Source organism: Hordeum vulgare, chromosome 1H, assembly GCF_904849725.1.
Source record: "Hordeum vulgare subsp. vulgare chromosome 1H, MorexV3_pseudomolecules_assembly, whole genome shotgun sequence".
Classification (NCBI taxonomy): Eukaryota; Viridiplantae; Streptophyta; class Magnoliopsida; order Poales; family Poaceae; genus Hordeum; species Hordeum vulgare.
In genome coordinates this window covers 183,252,388-183,263,352 of record NC_058518.1, presented here as the reverse complement: position 1 = coordinate 183,263,352, position 10,965 = coordinate 183,252,388, and the positions used below count along the sequence as shown (strand labels likewise).

At 45.1% G+C, this 10,965-nt stretch overlaps 1 long non-coding RNA gene across 1 annotated transcript; it reads right to left on the bottom strand.

The window, feature by feature from the left end:
- Nucleotides 1-7,496: 7,496 nt before the first annotated feature.
- LOC123408529 lies at nucleotides 7,497-10,671 on the bottom strand. Its single transcript, XR_006612762.1, has 2 exons — nucleotides 10,493-10,671; nucleotides 7,497-10,414 (listed from the first exon to the last, which is right to left on the bottom strand). It is a non-coding gene; the product is annotated as an uncharacterized LOC123408529 (long non-coding RNA).
- Nucleotides 10,672-10,965: the final 294 nt, after the last annotated feature.

Here is a 10,965-nt window from a genome sequence, read left to right as displayed (position 1 = left end):
CTCCTCCTCCTCCTCCTCCTCCTTTTTCTTCTTCTTCTCCTCTTCCTTCTCCTCCTCCTTCTTTTACTTCTTCTTCTCTTTCTCTTCTCCTATTGTTAGCTAGGGTTCCACCTAAATGACATAATTAGCTTAGTTAGCTCCAAAATGGCCTATTTAATAAAAAATGACCTATACTTAGCTAATTATCCTCGAAATGACATAATTAGCTCCAAAATGGCATTCTTAGCCAATTTAGCCCGAAGAAGGGGACAAGAATAGAAAAAGAGGAAAATGAAAGCAAGGAAGAGGAAAAAGGAGAAGAAGAAGGAGGAGAGGGAGGAGGAGAAGAAGAAGGGGACAAAAGGATAAGAAGAAGAAGGAGAAGAAGGAGAAGAAGAAGGAGAAGAAGAAGGAGAAGGAGCTCCCGCTCCTTCTCCTTCTTTTTCTCCTTCTTCTTCTCCTTCTTCTCCTTCTTCTCCTTCTCCTCTTCCTTCTCCTTCTCCTCCTCCTCCTCCTCCTCCTTTTTCTTCTTCTTCTCCTCTTCCTTCTCCTTCTCCTCCTCCTCCTCCTTCTTTTACTTCTTCTTCTCTTTCTCTTCTCCTATAGTTAGCTAGGGTTCCACCTAAATGACATAATTAGCTTAGTTAGCTCCAAAATGGCCTATTTAATAAAAAATGACCTATACTTAGCTAATTATCCTCGAAATGACATAATTAGCTCCAAAAAGGCATTCTTAGCCAATTTAGCCCGAAGAAGGGGACAAGAAGAGAAAAAGAGGAAAATGAAAGCAAGGAAGAGGAAAAAGGAGAAGAAGGAGGAGAAGAAGAAGGGGACAAAAGGATAAGAAGAAGAAGGAGAAGACGAAGGAGAAGAAGGAGAAGAAGAAGGAGAAGGAGCTCCAGCTCCTTCTCCTTCATCTTCTCCTTCTTCTCCTTCTTCTCCTTCTCCTCTTCCTTCTCCTTCTCCTCCTCCTCCTCCTCCTCCTTTTTCTTCTTCTTCTCCTCTTCCTTCTCCTCCTCCTTCTTTTACTTCTTCTTCTCTTTCTCTTCTCCTATAGTTAGCTAGGGTTCCACCTAAATGACATAATTAGCTTAGTTAGCTCCAAAATGGCCTATTTAATAAAAAATGACCTATACTTAGCTAATTATCCTCGAAATGACATAATTAGCTCCAAAAAGGCATTCTTAGCCAATTTAGCCCGAAGAAGGGGACAAGAAGAGAAAAAGAGGAAAATGAAAGCAAGGAAGAGGAAAAAGGAGAAGAAGGAGGAGAGGGAGGAGGAGAAGAAGAAGGGGACAAAAGGATAAGAAGAAGGAAGAGGAGAAGGAGAAGAAGGAGAAGAAGAAGGAGAAGGAGCTCCCGCTCCTTCTCCTTCTTCTTCTCCTTCTTCTTCTCCTTCTTCTCCTTCTCCTCTTCCTTCTCCTTCTCCTTCTTCTCCTTCTCCTCTTCCTTCTCCTTCTCCTCCTCCTCCTCCTCCTCCTCCTCCTTTTTCTTCTTCTTCTCCTCTTCCTTCTCCTTCTCCTCTTCCTTCTCCTTCTCCTCCTTCTCCTCCTCCTCCTCCTTCTTTTACTTCTTCTTCTCTTTCTCTTCTCCTATAGTTAGCTAGGGTTCCACCTAAATGACATAATTAGCTTAGTTAGCTCCTAAATGGTCTATACTTAGCTAATTTCTCTCCGAAATAACCTATATATACACTACTTCATCTACTATTATTTTTCTAACTTTCTTATTTGTCATTTTGCAGATTACCTTCACTTCACGGGAAGCTTGGTTGATGGAATGCTTGAAGATGATTTCTTGTACCATGTGTTGTATTGAAACTATTGTAGTATATGAATATATGAAACTTTGTATGCACGTGGATGAAACTAGTGTAATATATGGTTTGGTACGAATGTAACTTCCATAATATGTATGCACTATGGATGAGAGTTATTTTAATATGGTTATGAGTACGGAAAGATATTTATTTATGTCAAATATATATATATATATCCTGATTATTGTTAAAAATGCTGGATATAACAAAAAACAAATAAAAAAGGGGCTGGTTCCCCTCTTTGCCGTCTGCCCCCACATGGCAAAGGGGGGGAGGCAGACGGCAAAGGGGGGAATCTGCCCCCCTCTCTCCCCTCTTTGCCGTCTGCCCCCGCATGGCAAAGGGGGGGAGGCAGACGGCAAAGGGGGGAATCTGCCCCCCTCTCTCCCCTCTTTGCCGTCTGCCCCCGCATGGCAAAGGGGGGGAGGCAGACGGCAAAGGGGGGAATCTGCCCCCACTCTCCCCCCTCTTTGTCGTCTGCCCCCACATGGCAAAGGGGGGGAGGCAGACGGCAAAGGGGGGAATCTGCCCCCCTCTCTCCCCTCTTTGCCGTCTGCCCCCGCATGGCAAAGGGGGGGAGGCAGACGGCAAAGGGGGGAATCTGCCCCCCCCCCTCTCTCCCCTCTTTGCCGTCTGCCACCACATGGCAAAGGGGGGGAGGCAAACGGCAAAGGGGGGAGGCCTGCCGTTAACACTTAACGGGGACGTTGCAATATATGCCGCCCCACTTATTTTGCCGTCTGCCCCCTCATGGCGAAGATTCTTTGCCGTCCGCTTTGTGAAAGCAGACGGCAAAGAGCCTCTTCACCGGATTTTTTTTTCCGTCTACTTTGCCGTCTGCTGACCGACGGCAAAGCCTTTGCCGTCCGTGGTAGCCCCCTTTGCCGTCCGCCTTGGCAGACGGCAAATTTCTGAATTTCAGTAGTGTATGTCTATCTCCGAGTCACGCCTCTCAAGGGAACAAAGCGCTTCCACATCAAGGAAAAGCTTGCGCCAAGATACATCGGCCACTTTAAGATCACCGACAAGCAAGGAGAAGTTGCCTACCAGCTGGAGCTACCATCCGAACTTTCGGATGTGCACAATGTTTTCCACGTGTTGCAACTCCAAAAGTGCCTCCAAGATCCCAATCACCCTTAGCTCTACAAGGATATGGATCATCAAACCATCAATCTTCAGTCAGACCTCACTTATCGTGGGAGACCAATCCGCATCCTGGATGAAGCCGAGTGTTGCATCACAAGTCGCACCATCAAGTACTTCAAGGTCTAGTGGAGCAACCACACTGAAGCAGAAGCAACATGGGAGCGTGAAGACTACCTCAGGTTCGAGTTTCCTTCTATTTTTAGCGCCTAGCCTAGGAATGTCATGGACGAGATTCTTGCTAGGGGGATTGGTCTGCCACACCCTGTGCTTGTACCAATTTTGCCACATGTTGTTCTTATAAAAACTGGAACTAATTAAAAACATTACTTGTTTCTTATGATTGATTTTATTACAACTTGTTTGTGTGACTGATTGAGTTTTGAATCACTATAGTTGTTCTCCTCTCTAAAACCCACCTCCTTGACCCCAAGCCCCTGCCAATGATCATGCCATGTGTATAGAACCAGGAAACCATTTTTATAAATTATTATTTTAACAAAAGGCATTTAATCATTTTATGTTCTCCAAAACCCCTAATTTGGGATTTGCACTTCAAGTCCCCAATTTAGGTGGGATGTTTCACAACTAAGACTTTATTTGAATCCTATTATTCAAAAGACTTCCCAAAAACACAAAATAATTAGTTTAAAAGTAATTTCCCTATTTTATTTAAATACCATTTTTAGGAAAGAATGGTATTTCATAGGGAAAAATTATTTTCTTGCTTCAAAAATATTTTAGAAAAATTAGGAAAACTCTGTGGACATATATTTTTCATACATAACAATTTCAACGCATAGTCATGTTCAAAATGTTGGACAAAACCTCTCAAAACCCTTTCTGCCTATTTCAATCTTTTGAAATATTTCCCTAGGAAATATTCTCAATAAATTCCAGGAAAATTCTAGCAAGACACACATGATAAATGTGGTGATCCTCCAAAGATTCATCTCAATCCAAGTTGATTTGATCCACCTAGTAACCCCAAAATCATTTCTGTCCAGAACCAAACTTGATCAACTTTACATTTCCAAGTTAATCCAGTTGATCCCAAACTTTACACGAGTGATACAGGCACCCAAATAAGGAATACACACAAGTTGTGCATTTGTGAGAGTTGATTTAACCACCCTGGACAACACAAATATGATTATGTCCATTTCTAGGGTTTTTCATGTTTACATTCTCAACTTTGCTCAAATGAGATCAAACTTGGCGAATCCTACTAATTTGCCCATCATATATTACTATTAAATCTCACTTCAAGTGGAAAGCTTTATCTTTCTCAAACCAACATCAAACACCTTGTGGTGATTCGGTAAAACTGTTGCTTTCACCCCTTCCACCATTCTCCTTCACTCCAAATTTTTATCAGAGGCCCAGAGTGTTGTCCTTCATCTGCAGCAGAGTAATCCATCCCTGGTTCAACATTACGGGTGGACAAAGATCCCAATTAACCTTCCAGATCACCCTGGCAGAGACTGTCTCCCACTCCTCCTTTGACCACAACGCCTCTCCACGGCTCTAGGGCATCCAAGCAGCATGTCCACTTCCCCATACACTAGTAGACAAGGTGGAACACACCAGAGTGCGCCAACATGCCATGTTATGCAAAAACTACGCTCTCGACGCGCTACAGTGCGCACCCGCATTGTGGGAGGCCAGCCCCAACCAGCTCTTGCCCACTCTGGCTATCCCCCAAGACCCCCTCGACAGTAGAGACCCTGCGTCGCGTCATGCCCCTCCTTTCTCCACTTCTCCTCTACCTACGGCGAGCGTCCCAGGCTGCCCGACTTGATTTGATGGCGCCTGCCACCACGACACTCCAAGAGCCAGCTCCTGCTCCTCCTTGTTCCCTTTACTACCCCAGATTGCGTCCACGAAGACCACAGACGCGTCCCCAGGTCCCCTCTCCTCCCCTGGCATTCACCACATTCTTGTCGGCGCTCGAGCTCTTGGTAGACCGTGCCCCCGCTATAAAACGCCACCCCGGGCCTCCCTCTCCCTCCGTTCGACCTCCTCCTCCCCTAATCGCGTACCTAAACCACCCAATCATCACTAGAGGCTCCATTGATCAAGATCAAGTTGCAGATCAACCGCATCAGGATTTCGGCAATCCACGGGTACAAGGCCGCACTGGCTCTCCTTTCTTCCCCATTAGCATCACAACAGCTTCCTGCTGGTTCTCCCCCTCTCCCATGTTCTTCTGCTGCAGGATTCAGCCCCGGCGAACACCCTCCTGAAGCGCCTCCGCCATGGGACCTTACCATCGGTGACTCGCTGCACCTCATCACCTCCCTCCACCACCCATCGAATGATGGGACGACACTGGTTCAATTTCCGCCATCACCAAGACCAGTCGTGCCTCGTCTCACCACCAGTGAACTCGCCCACTATCCTGTCGAGAGGTTGAAGACAACTCCAGCAAGGGCCCACCTATCATCTACCTCTACCCCTCCTTCTATCGCTGACTCCTGGGGCCAAGCGGTCAGGTTTGAATGCACCGGTCGCACGAGCGTCGTGTCGGCTAAGAGCGTAAAACGCCTTGGCGCCTTAGGCATGGCCGCATGGCGCGGGCTGATTCTCCTGTGGGTTAGCTGTGTCGAGCCGGTTTGGCCCAGGAGGAACAATGGTCTTTCTTATTATTTATTTTCCATCGTCTTTCAAAAATTCCCTACGTTTAAATATTTGACCTTCAAATATTCCTCCACCACAAATCTTGTAATATTATGTAGTATTTTAGGGTGGCACTTGTGAAATTTTTACAATAGGTTGCATGCACTGTTTTATTTTAAAACCCTGTTTTAGGCATTTAACACTTTGTTAAAATAGTTTCTGTAACCTTTTAGAGACCCAAAATAAAACGCAATAATTTTTATAGATCCTATACTCATCCTAGTGTTTTAAAAAAATGGTGTGACATTTTTGTAATTAAATTATTTTCTCTATTTGTGGTTGAGTGCTTATTGTCGCCCCTCATATTGCGACGATAGATTGCATTGCTAACGAGGGCCTTGGACAAGAAGACTTTGAAGACCCCAGAGATTTTGTTAAGGAAGGCAAGCAGCCCCTTGACCATGTATAAGAGACTACCTTCATGCATGCCATATTTAGCATACTATTCCAATGCAAGGGACCATGTAGGAAAGGTAACTACAGTGGTAGCGTGTTTCTAACAATTACTCGTTGATACTTGCACTCGGGCATGACCCTACCTACCTTCAAGGGTTGTGCGGGTGGGGTGTTGTTTGGTTGCCAGTAGTGTTGCGCATGGGATTGAGCACATGCATGGTGATGATAAAGACGCGTGATTTCAAATGTTTTACAAAAACCACGTCGGGTGCCACTAATACGAGAGGGAGATGGTGTGAGCTAGGTAGCCACTTGAGAAAGGAGTGGTATACCGAGGCTAGTGAGTGTGTGCTTTTTCGAAAACAGACTCCAATCTTACATGTACAACCACGATACCCCTTATGAGACGGGGCTTTGCTGATTACTATGGTTGGTGCTAGTAAAGAGCCTCGTTACTAGTGGCGGAAGTGACGTGGTCATTCTCGAAACGGGTTTGTGCCAAGAAAAGGGTGACCATGGGTTGTTTTCACAGCACCGGCCACACTGTTGCGTGCCCTCGTGGATGATATGTGTCAAGTACATCACAAGGGATTGTCACCAACGAGTGGTCTCTTTGCTAGTACCGTCATGGGAAAGGTAATGTTCGGGTACTTGGCTTGGGTATAAAAAATACTGCCGGTCGTGTCTTTACACGAAAGTTTCCCGAGTCTTTGGGTAAAGTGTGTAGCCTGTGCAGAGTGAAAAACTGTTCAAATAGCCATGTCCATGGTCAAGGACAGTTGAATGACCGCCCTTGGGCTATGTCCGTGTTTTCCAAACAGTGTGCGTGTGTGAGGAAGGGTGGCATGTGAGTAATATGATACATGGGCTAAGTCATCTGACTTGGCATGATGGGTGAACGTGGGTTGTTTAGCCCTCGGTTGATGTTGGTATCTGTAACATGTTCACGTGGCTATCACTTACCTTATGATGCATGTCGCACGAGAAGTTGATCATGATATTGCATCAGGGAAAAACCTGCTTTCCGCAAAGATTTCCTACTAGTATTATATCATGTTTCATTATTGCCTTGTTCCATATCATGGGTTGCTTGCAAATACATTCAAAGTATTCATTGGCCTCCACTAGTTATTTAATAGGACATGCATCAAAGATCAAGAATTTGGAGAAGAGTTCCTCGGTGACGAACATGCGAACTAGGACCCTTCCCAGTCAGAATGGCTATAGGTTAAGGCTGATGGCATGGGTTCACGCCTTCATTCAAGATTTCCACTATTAGCTATGTATGATGTGTCGACCTTCGAGGCTATATCTATGTAAGACTCAGCATTAATGGCCCTTATATGTATCAGACGGTATGTTTGGATGTAAGACTCTTGTTATTCAGCTTTTGTGTGTTCATTGAGCATTTATATTTGGGATCACTGTACACGTGTATTCGGTGATCACGAATTACAAGTCGGGGTCCCCACAAGATGAGTATATGGAATTGGCTCACACTCCCCAAAAGCTACATCATTATCATGTTAGTACAACAATACAATCAATCATCAAATAGAAGAGCAGGGTCCGACTATGGATGAAATCATACAATAAAAGCGAAATCCATCCTTGCTAATTCCAGACTGGCGGCCTGGAACCCAACCTACATCAATGAAGAAGAAGAATAAGAAGAACTCCAAATCAAACAAGCATCGCTCTCACGTCAAAACATCGCTTTACTTGTATCTTCAACTATTGTTGTAGTAATCTGTTAGCCATGGCGACTTGGCTGTCCAATTTCCAAGTGTCTCAAGACTAGCAAAACTTAATCGACGAGGTATGGTTTAGTGGTGAGGCTGAAAAAAGTACTAAGCATTTATTTGAGTGGGTAACTTACGAGTACAAAAATAAGAATAGTGCTACACATAAATGGACATGAACTAGTAATGATCAACCACGTCATCATGAACACCTATTTACGAGTCAAACATAACCCCACCGTGGTCCCTTCTTGGTTCAAACCTCACAAGAAGACACGGTCATGGTTAACCACATAATTTTTTGTATTTTATTTAAGTTTACTTTAAGTTTTCTATGATCGGATGTTAAACAATTTTCCAAGTTACCACATAACCGCTGGCACGGCTTTCCAAAAGATTTAACCCTACATGGGTGCTCCAAGTCATCCATCAGAAAATAGCCACTAGCTGTGCTGAAAAACCTCAGCCTCGAGATAGCCCAGGATATCCTTGAAATCCCAATGCACAAGGCATTTGGGAGAGGTAAAACAAATCCAGCAAGACCGTCTGACAGGCCATATCCCAATAGGAGCCACCTGAATCTCTTTCTCAGGGCACTACCAGATGGGAAAGACATCGGGTTGGCTGAAACCCCGGATGACGAGTGGGTGCCGGACATTGTCTGGTTTGGACCAACACTCATGAGGAGAACTGGCCCGGGAGAGTTGATTAATTATCCACGGGGTGATCATTCCATATGCACATTTTAGATGCTATTAAGCAAACAGTACCAATGTTGAGCCTTCCCGGAAGAGTTTTATCCCAAAACGAAAATCAAGGGGTCCCCATAACAACCACAAGTATGTTAGGCACACTCGATATGAAACATAATACCGGTACACAAGTAACTAGGGCGGCAAAGGTGGAACAAAACACCATGCAAAAGGCCACACCTTCCACATTTTACCAAGTGTATATGTGCGTGAAATTAAATAGCAATAATATTTTGATATCGCAAGATCCATGTTGTTGACTTGCACATGCAACTAGCAAAGCTATAAGAAGGGCTGAGCGAGCGGAAACATAGCCAAACAATGGTTTGCTGGGAAAGTGGAGCTTAGGGGCTGATCATGGAAGATTGGGAGGCTTTACAAACAAGTGGTGGGCAGCAAGACATAGCGATAGAACTTGACAACTAGCATGACAATGCTAGTAGTAATATCGAGGGAAATGTTCATCTTGCCAGAGATCCCACTTCGAAGAAGAACGAAGCCATGAAGAAGACGCACCAACATAATGGAACGAATCCTCACACTCTGAGTCGGTTCGGAACTCTAGCAAGGTGAAGCAAATCTAGAAAAAATCAAACAACACATGTTAAACACCAAAACAAATTCATGATATGATGCGCAAAAAAGTATGAAGCATGTAAGGTTAAAATAGGCATGGCATGGCAAGATACAACAATTAATCACTGCAAATTAAGTGAAGTTAATTATGCAACGAGTTCCATATTGATGAAACTCTATGTTCAAATCATTTATTCACTCTCATTAATTGACATGACAAGATTAAATTTTTCTAAACATGGCACAAGGTGAAGCGTAAATAGACTACATGTTTAGGCAAGTTTAAATGAGGTAGGAGCAACGGATAACAATTCCGAAATGTCCACATATGTAATTTCTGAATTTTGGTCCAATTCTGCACTATAATTAAATTAAATAGTAAAATAAAGTCCACCTTATGATTATACACTCTTTTCTAGTCAAGTTATATACGTGGATCATTCTAATCGAAGCTATGGTTGTTTAGTTATGAGACAAATTATTTTTCACATGTTAGAATGGAAATTAAATAAAAAACAACAAGTTAAACATTTTTATCATGCATGAAAGTGGGATATTATTAATCTCCTGAAAATTTTAATCATTTTTATTGTAGGACAAGTTTTAATGTGCAAAATTTGAACGCAACAGGCAATGATATTGGGGTGCCTCGGATCAAACCCAGTACATCCTAGATGAGCATCTCGCTTGATTGCCAGTCAGGCTAGGAAGGGGTTCTCGTATGATGGGCTTTGACTGCCCCAAGATATGATGACGGGTGGAGGCTCAACTCGGGCCAGGTTGGGCTGGTTGCTGGAGGGCTAGGGGCACTCGCGGCCCACACGGGCGCTGGAGTAGGGCCTCGGCTCAGTCAAAGCTCGGTGTGCGACCTACTACTACTCTTTAGTGAAGAACAAAGACAACAGCAGATCCATGGTGATAAGGGAGGTCCTGGCCCTGAGGTCGTTGGGAACCGAACCAAATGAGTCAGATCCCATATGTGCGCCATGGATTCAGTGAGGGACTACGTTCTCTTGTTGTCCGGTGAATCTTGGCATTCATTGCAGCTTCCATGTTTGGGTACCTAAGAGAAAAAATGGGTAGATATGGAGAGGGAGCTCAGGGAAGAAGAGAACACGCGGGAGATGAAAACGAAGGGAAGGGAGAAGCACTCAGCAGGGCGGCACAGCGCCAGCGTCAACGAGGTTGGCGGGGCTCCTGGCGTGGGTGCCCATGGTAGCTTGGGCATACAATGCTGTGTTAGGAAGGCGCCTCCGAGCGCTGTGGCTACACCTCCTAGTAGGGGTCACACTGCTGCTGTTGGCGGCTATGGTTAGGAGCTCCTGGATCTGCCAATTCCCCGGAGAGAGAGAGGGATTAGGGAGGGAAGAAAAGGAGTTGCACGGGAAGCAGGGAGAGGCAACGACCTGACTGGTCTCTGGCAGCTCGTCGTCTGGCCTGACGAGAAGGGGAATGGACGGCGTCGTGCTGGAGGGGCTTGGGCACGAACAGCGCGAGGAGATCGAGCAGGGGCCCACTCATTGCAAAGGTGTGGCTGGTTGCGGTGAGGTGGAGTGGATTGATGGGTTGGATGGAACAGGGAAAATTGTCGATGTTCTAGTGGGTGGGTGGGTGGGGTGGGGGGATCCTAAGGAAGATGTGGTTGGCGACGGCGTGATGGGACAAGATCCTTAAAAGTTACAGCAACTCAAACGGATTGACTCAAACGGACAACGATTTCGTCCGTTTTTTTTTGTCCGTTTGGGTCAGCCGCTCGCCGGCGTCCGCCCTGTTTTAGATATGGATCGGCAGCGCGGCCAACGCGCCGACCCATATGTGCAGGCGTGACCAGCTCGCCGTCCTATTTTGCATGATTTTCATAGTTTGAATCAATAACATA